This window comes from Phalacrocorax carbo, chromosome 9, assembly GCF_963921805.1.
Source record: "Phalacrocorax carbo chromosome 9, bPhaCar2.1, whole genome shotgun sequence".
Classification (NCBI taxonomy): Eukaryota; Metazoa; Chordata; class Aves; order Suliformes; family Phalacrocoracidae; genus Phalacrocorax; species Phalacrocorax carbo.
In genome coordinates this window covers 20495545-20501544 of record NC_087521.1, presented here as the reverse complement: position 1 = coordinate 20501544, position 6000 = coordinate 20495545, and the positions used below count along the sequence as shown (strand labels likewise).

At 47.3% G+C, this 6000-nt stretch overlaps 1 protein-coding gene across 2 annotated transcripts in view; it reads left to right on the top strand.

The window, feature by feature from the left end:
- Positions 1 to 4986: 4986 nt before the first annotated feature.
- Positions 4987 to 6000, top strand: part of TC2N (tandem C2 domains, nuclear) — a 34504-nt gene continuing 33490 nt past the window's right edge. The window contains exon 1 of one of the 2 annotated variants that reach the window (XM_064460591.1): positions 4987 to 5093. The gene's annotated coding sequence lies outside the window, so the exon portion shown is untranslated. Of the gene's footprint in view, positions 5210 to 6000 lie in introns of both variants that reach the window. The other variant, XM_064460589.1, reaches the window with a different exon arrangement.

Here is a 6000-nt window from a genome sequence, read left to right as displayed (position 1 = left end):
ACACATTTCTAACTGCAGTGCTTAAACCTGACAGATTTTCGCTGTTAGCTGGTCACAGCTATCATTCCTTGATGTGCTTTTGAATCAGATGGACTAAAATAGTTCTGTGAGATCTATTATGTCTCTGGCTTGTAAAATACAATAATTTCTTACTAGGTTACACTAATATTTCGTAATTCATTCTTAATATTATTCTTCAATAAAGCTCTGTGCAAACAGTCTATCCCACAGGAGGAACTTCTGCCAGATCCCAGATGTCAAACACATTTGCTCCAAATACAGAAGTTCATGACCTTTTATGTTTGTTAATGTGACGCCATGGAAATTATTTATAATAAATAAGTGTATTTCAGAGTCAGGTGCTCCATGGGGCCTTTTTCAGTGATACAACAACCCTTCCTGAAAGAAGCCTTTCCTGGTTTTTTTTTGTTTTTCTTTTTTTTCCCCTAACAATGAAGGTTGGAGAACAATTTGAAACCCTGTTACTGAACTGAGTCCAACTACTGCACTGAAAGGTAGACACGTACTCAAAGATATCTCAGATTTCAAATCTTTCCTGAAACCAGCAGCAGATAAGGCTCTTCCTTTTTCTTTCATTCCTTACCCTGAAAATGCCGTTTTCAAACAGCAGACTATATGGATCCAGACAAAAACTAAATATATAGCCTAAAAGGACCAAGTCAAACAGGAAACTACTGGAATTGTTTAGATCCAAATGACAAATCTGATACACCAAGTGATTTTTGCATGTTGAATGCTCATTTTAAAGCTGGGGTAGCACCATCTACCCACAATAAGAGCTCTAGAAGATATCTGAAGGTGTCAATATGTTGATAACACTTTACCCTATTATCTTTTTCCAGCAGGCATGACGGTGTCCTCCCGAACCTGTGCTGGGATTGAGAGCAGCAGGCAAGAAAATTACGCAATCAGAAAATACTGGAAGGAGTATGCCTTGACTCTTGTTTCCTCCTTTTGTCAACTGCACATGAAGGTTTATAATACCTCCTGAGTTTACTGGATCTGTCATCTTGGATTCCTAGACAGTAGCCACAGAAAGAAATGCCTCCTGAGAAGGAAACTGAACGTGTTGCTCCTGCATAAATGTGCAGCCACAGTCACCCATTTGCCACTCCAGGCTGAAACTGATGGCCTGAAAACTCCAGCCCAGGCCCAGCACAGCACCCCCATGCCTCAGTGGTTATCCACCCAGGAACCTCACCTTGCCTTGGGCTAGTTTGGGGCTGACAGTCATTTACAAGGTTGAAGTCTGCTGTGTAGCTCAGAAGCAATTGCTGCAGCCCGCACAGATGTGGGACTGGCTGTGGAGATACAGGACCAAAGTGTTCTGCTGCAGGAAGGATGAGCCCTCCTTGGATTTATTATCAGAATATATTAATGATGTGTACCTGTGTGTTTGTGTGTGCAAAGAAAATCTACCTTATAGCATAAGGCAAGACAAAACAAGCCAGCAAAAATCTTTTCAAATTCACAGTACATCAAATCTATATGCAATAAAGAGAGGGTCTAATTTGAAAAACAAAGTATCTCCATACAATTGCTCCTCTAGGCATCCTAGAAACATTCTCAAAAGATGCTGGACATTGTGCAATAAAGCTGTCCTTCCGCAGCGCTGTGGGAGAAGGCAACTGGCTGCAGTCTCAGATGGTGGGCAGAATTACAATGGATTATGTCAGGAAAGCATGACGTTAAACATGCATTTGAAAAAAAGAAGAAAACAAAAAAATAAGAGTCGCAGACTGAATTATAGCAGCTTTCTATAATGAAGTGTGTGGACCCCACCCAGCCTCTGTGGCAGAGGAGGGAAGGTGTCTGCTAAACCCAAAGGTTATGATGGGAATGGAAAAAGCCAGGCTCCAGCTGAGAGCAGGACAGGGAGGGTGAGGAAACAGTTTCATGTTTCTCCCCGCAAAACCTCAGGGGATAAAGATTACTGCTGCAAAAACTTTAATGGTAGTAAAAGCCTCTGGCTGCAGAAGTTGTTTATAACAAAGGTGTATTAACTGCTTAAAGACTTCAGCTGAAAAGGACTCTGCTATTTCACTGAAGTCTAAGTTGCAAAATCCTTTTTTCTCTCCCAAAAAGCCTCTGCGTCAGAAAATTTAAATGTAGTGGCTACACACGGAGCTTGGCTGTGAGATGTTGTATGCTGTATGTTGGACTTGCCCTGATAACGGTCCTGACAGCTGAGCTCATCACTTGGCTATTGCAGTATACACTGGATTTCAACTCTGATCATAAGTACATCACTTCATGTCAGTTTCCGAAACTAAAATATTTCACAAGCAGTAGTGCTAGATGCTTGCTCTGAAGGATTCTCAGCGGAGCTGGGGAAGCTATTTGCAATCATCAACTGCTTAATTGCATTTAATCTTTAGCAAACTAGGCAAGAATTACTAAGCAATGATGTCTTCCACTTTTTTGCTTGGAAGATTTCAGTGTGCTCTGTGCAAACACAATTCAACCTCCGAAGCACTTGATTTTTAACATGGAAGTTGGCATGATTCAGTCAGTGTGCACAAGTAGTGGGGTCAGGTTTCTGATGCAAAGGATCACAATGGAGAATTCAGGCTTGATTTAGGCAAAGCTGCAGCCTCTATTGGCATTCCTGCTTTAAACGTTGTTCACTATATTTGCACAAAGTGAAGGGAAAAGGCCTTTGTTTGAAAGCTTTTGCTGATATAAAGAATTACTCAAGAACATTTGCCTCAGTATTTATACATGGGGTTTTTAATTGTTTCAGGTCTTCTTCCTAAAGGTTTAAGGCCCAAAGATGATAACATGCACACCTGCTTATAGCTACTTTCTAAAGTCTTCTCTTCTGGCTCCTCTTTCACTGAGAAAAACACTGGGAAGTTGCAATCCAATAGCATAACCAGTCTCCCCAACAAGAGAAAATTGTGCTGTGCAGAGGGTCAAAATAGATGAGACATGCCTTGCTGGGGGATACGAGAAGTGAAGCATAGCCTAGACTAATAAATCCCAACTCTGTTGGCTCCGCACAGGGCTGCTCAAGTGTCTCAGCCCTGCATTTCTGGAGCTGAAAGCACCGTGGTTTGGCACAGCCAGCCAACACCAGCCTGGTTTATTAGCTTGGTCTTAGCACTGGGGGTGCCCTGGACGGAGGCTGCATGAGGAGGCAAGAACAGCTACAGAGCACCGGGAACTAGTGAGGACGAGTGGCTGCGATGACAGTCTGATGGACATGAAGGAGAGAGGGGCAGGCATCAGTTAGGCATGGAAACATCACGAGGTTTCTTAAGTGAGGTTTAATTACAGTAAGATTAGCAAGTGCTACAGCAGAGCATGGGGCACTCTCTGTGCTGCCAGGAGGCTGGCAAGGAAGGAAGATCATATCTGCAGCTGACAGAGAGGTCTAGGGAATAAAGAACAGAGGTAAGTTGTTTTCACTGCTGACCGTCGGACTAGATTTGTTTGGGACAAAAATCTTCTAAGGGAGCGGGGAGGTTTGTCTCCCATCCCAGCCGAAAAAATCACAGCACAATAAGGTTGTCCTCCTCCATACAAAATCAGGTCAGCACATCCCTTACCATTTTGTGCTTCTTGAAACAAACTTCCCAATTTTCAAGATGCCAAAAGCAGAACAGAAGGTGTGTCCCAAACCAGAAAAAGAGCCCTGGGGATGTGAGAAGAGGACCCCTCAAATTACAGAGGACAGTCTTGCCTTGAGAAAGAAGGAAGGTAGTCTTGCAAACTGTTTTTTTCATTTAACTTCCTTGTCAAAAATACAATTTTTAATGTCCTTTCCTTCATCAGAGGGGCAACCTGCAGTCCCAAAGGCTGGCTGCTACTGCGCTGCCAACTCCAGCAGCTGGAAAGCCACTCAGGCAGGACTGGAAGTTGCTGAAGAGCCTGAAAAACCCTTGAGCATGAAAATGCTGACAGAACCTGATAGCAGCAAGCTGCATACAGGGACCTGATCAGTAATTAAACAACACACTTCTAAGAACAGTTAAAATAAAGCTGTTCGATCATGTAAATTAATTCAGTGAGATGCCTTGAAATGTGTACTCAGTGTGCACCACAGGAGGACTCAGATACTTCTGGAAGCATACCAGGTTACTGGTATTTCTTTAAAACAGTGACCACACATAATTTCATGAGCTCCATTAACAGAAATCAGAGCTGCTCCGCTATGTGATACCCCAGTACTGCGCGACTGGCTCTGTGCAGAGAGGAACAGAGAGGAACACAGATGCTTTGTTAGCTCAAATATTGTGAGTCTGTGCTTTGGCAAAGGGTCTCCCCTTACAGTGGCTCTGGCGGTCAAAGTAGCTGTGTTACACTGCATGATGACAGGCATGAAATACTTAGTTAGCAGCAGGTTTGTGGTGCTATTGAATTTAAAATAAAAAATATTGTCATATAAAAACCAGAGTCTTGGTAGATGGGGAATCCACCAAAGGCTGCAATTCAAGAGCTATTATGGAGGCTATTAGGGAGAGGAGACCACCTTGAGTCTCACAAAACTTTTGCTTCCTGCAAGGAAACTTCTGAACCAATCCACCATGAGTGATCCATACATCACCCTACAGACTACACACTCTGTGGCAGGGGCTTTCTCTTGTGTGCCTACATAGAGCCCAACTATTCCGGCTGGACATACCATTTACTAAGAACAGTATAAAAATTTAAAAATTCACATTTCCTCCCTAAAATATAGGCCTGGTTTTGCTTCTAGCAAAGTACTAACAAAGCAGTTCTGGCACAGACTTCGCTGGCGTAACGGTCCAGCGAGCGACAAGTTACTGGCAGCTATTTGGAGATAAATCTGCCCGGAGTAGCTGTGGCGATGCGGACGCGTCCCCGGTCCGCGGGGAAGCCGCCCTGCCGCGGCGGGCACGGGTGAGCAGGTGCTGCGGGAGCGCACCTGGAGCGGGCGGCGGGCCCGGCCGGGAAGGGCAGGCGGGGACCGGCAGCCGGCGGGCGGGAGGAGAGGCCTGGGCGGGAGAGGCGACGGGGCAGGGCGCGGCCCCGGGGCAGGGCAGGCCTGCAGGAGCTGCCGCCAGAAGACGGCCGGTGGCAGCCGGCGACGGGCACCCTCCCAGGAGGTACCGGGCGGGAACGGGGAACCGGGCCGGACCCCCGCCGGGGGACTGCGCGGCGCTGGACGCCGCCGGCTCTCTGAGGAGAAAGGGGCGGCGGAGCGCGGCGCAGGCGGCGGCAGGTGCGGGCAGGGGCCGCCGGGGCGGCCGAGGAAGGGGGCCGAGCGCCCGGCCGGGCCGCGGCGGGGCGGGGCGGGGGAGCTACCCCGGCGGCCGCGGGCAGCCCAAGGCCCCGCGGTGGCGGCCGCCGGCGGAGCCCGGAGCCGGGCGAACCGCACCGAGGCGGGGCGGGGCAGGTGTCCCCTGTGCCGCGGGCCCTTCCCGGGCCGCCGCGGCGGAGGTGGCGGCTTGCTTTCTGTGCCTAGTCGCTCGTCGGAAGCGTAAAGCTGGGCTTTGTATTCCCAGCAGTACCGTCTGATTGCCGATCTCCAGCAGCCTCTGGCTGGCGGGAAGGTTGGCTGTTGCTGGGCTCTCTTGCTGAAGTGACTCTTCCACGTGTATCACCGATGTGATTGACTACACCATAACTGCCTTGTGCGTTGATACTCAAGAGTATTCAAACATGAATATCCAGTGGTACTTTTGCAATTTGTAAATTATTGTTTTCTCACTCTGCATATAAGGCTCCTGAGAAACAATAACTAATGATCTTTTTTTACAAGCCCTGCTGTACTTCGTCTGATGCATGCTGATGGGTATATTGAGTGGGACAGCATGTTTTTAAAGCCAGAATTCCTTAAGGCTGTCAGCATATTGAGCTACATAGGTTTTCCAAGTAGGCTAAAACTTGGCAAATTCAATTTGTAGAGCATGAATTGCAAAAGGCAGTGTTATCGGGTATTTTATGTTACAGGTGATGCTGCACATGTGTAGTGCCTTGCTGCCATGCTGCAGTATTAGTGGGGGTTTTGGA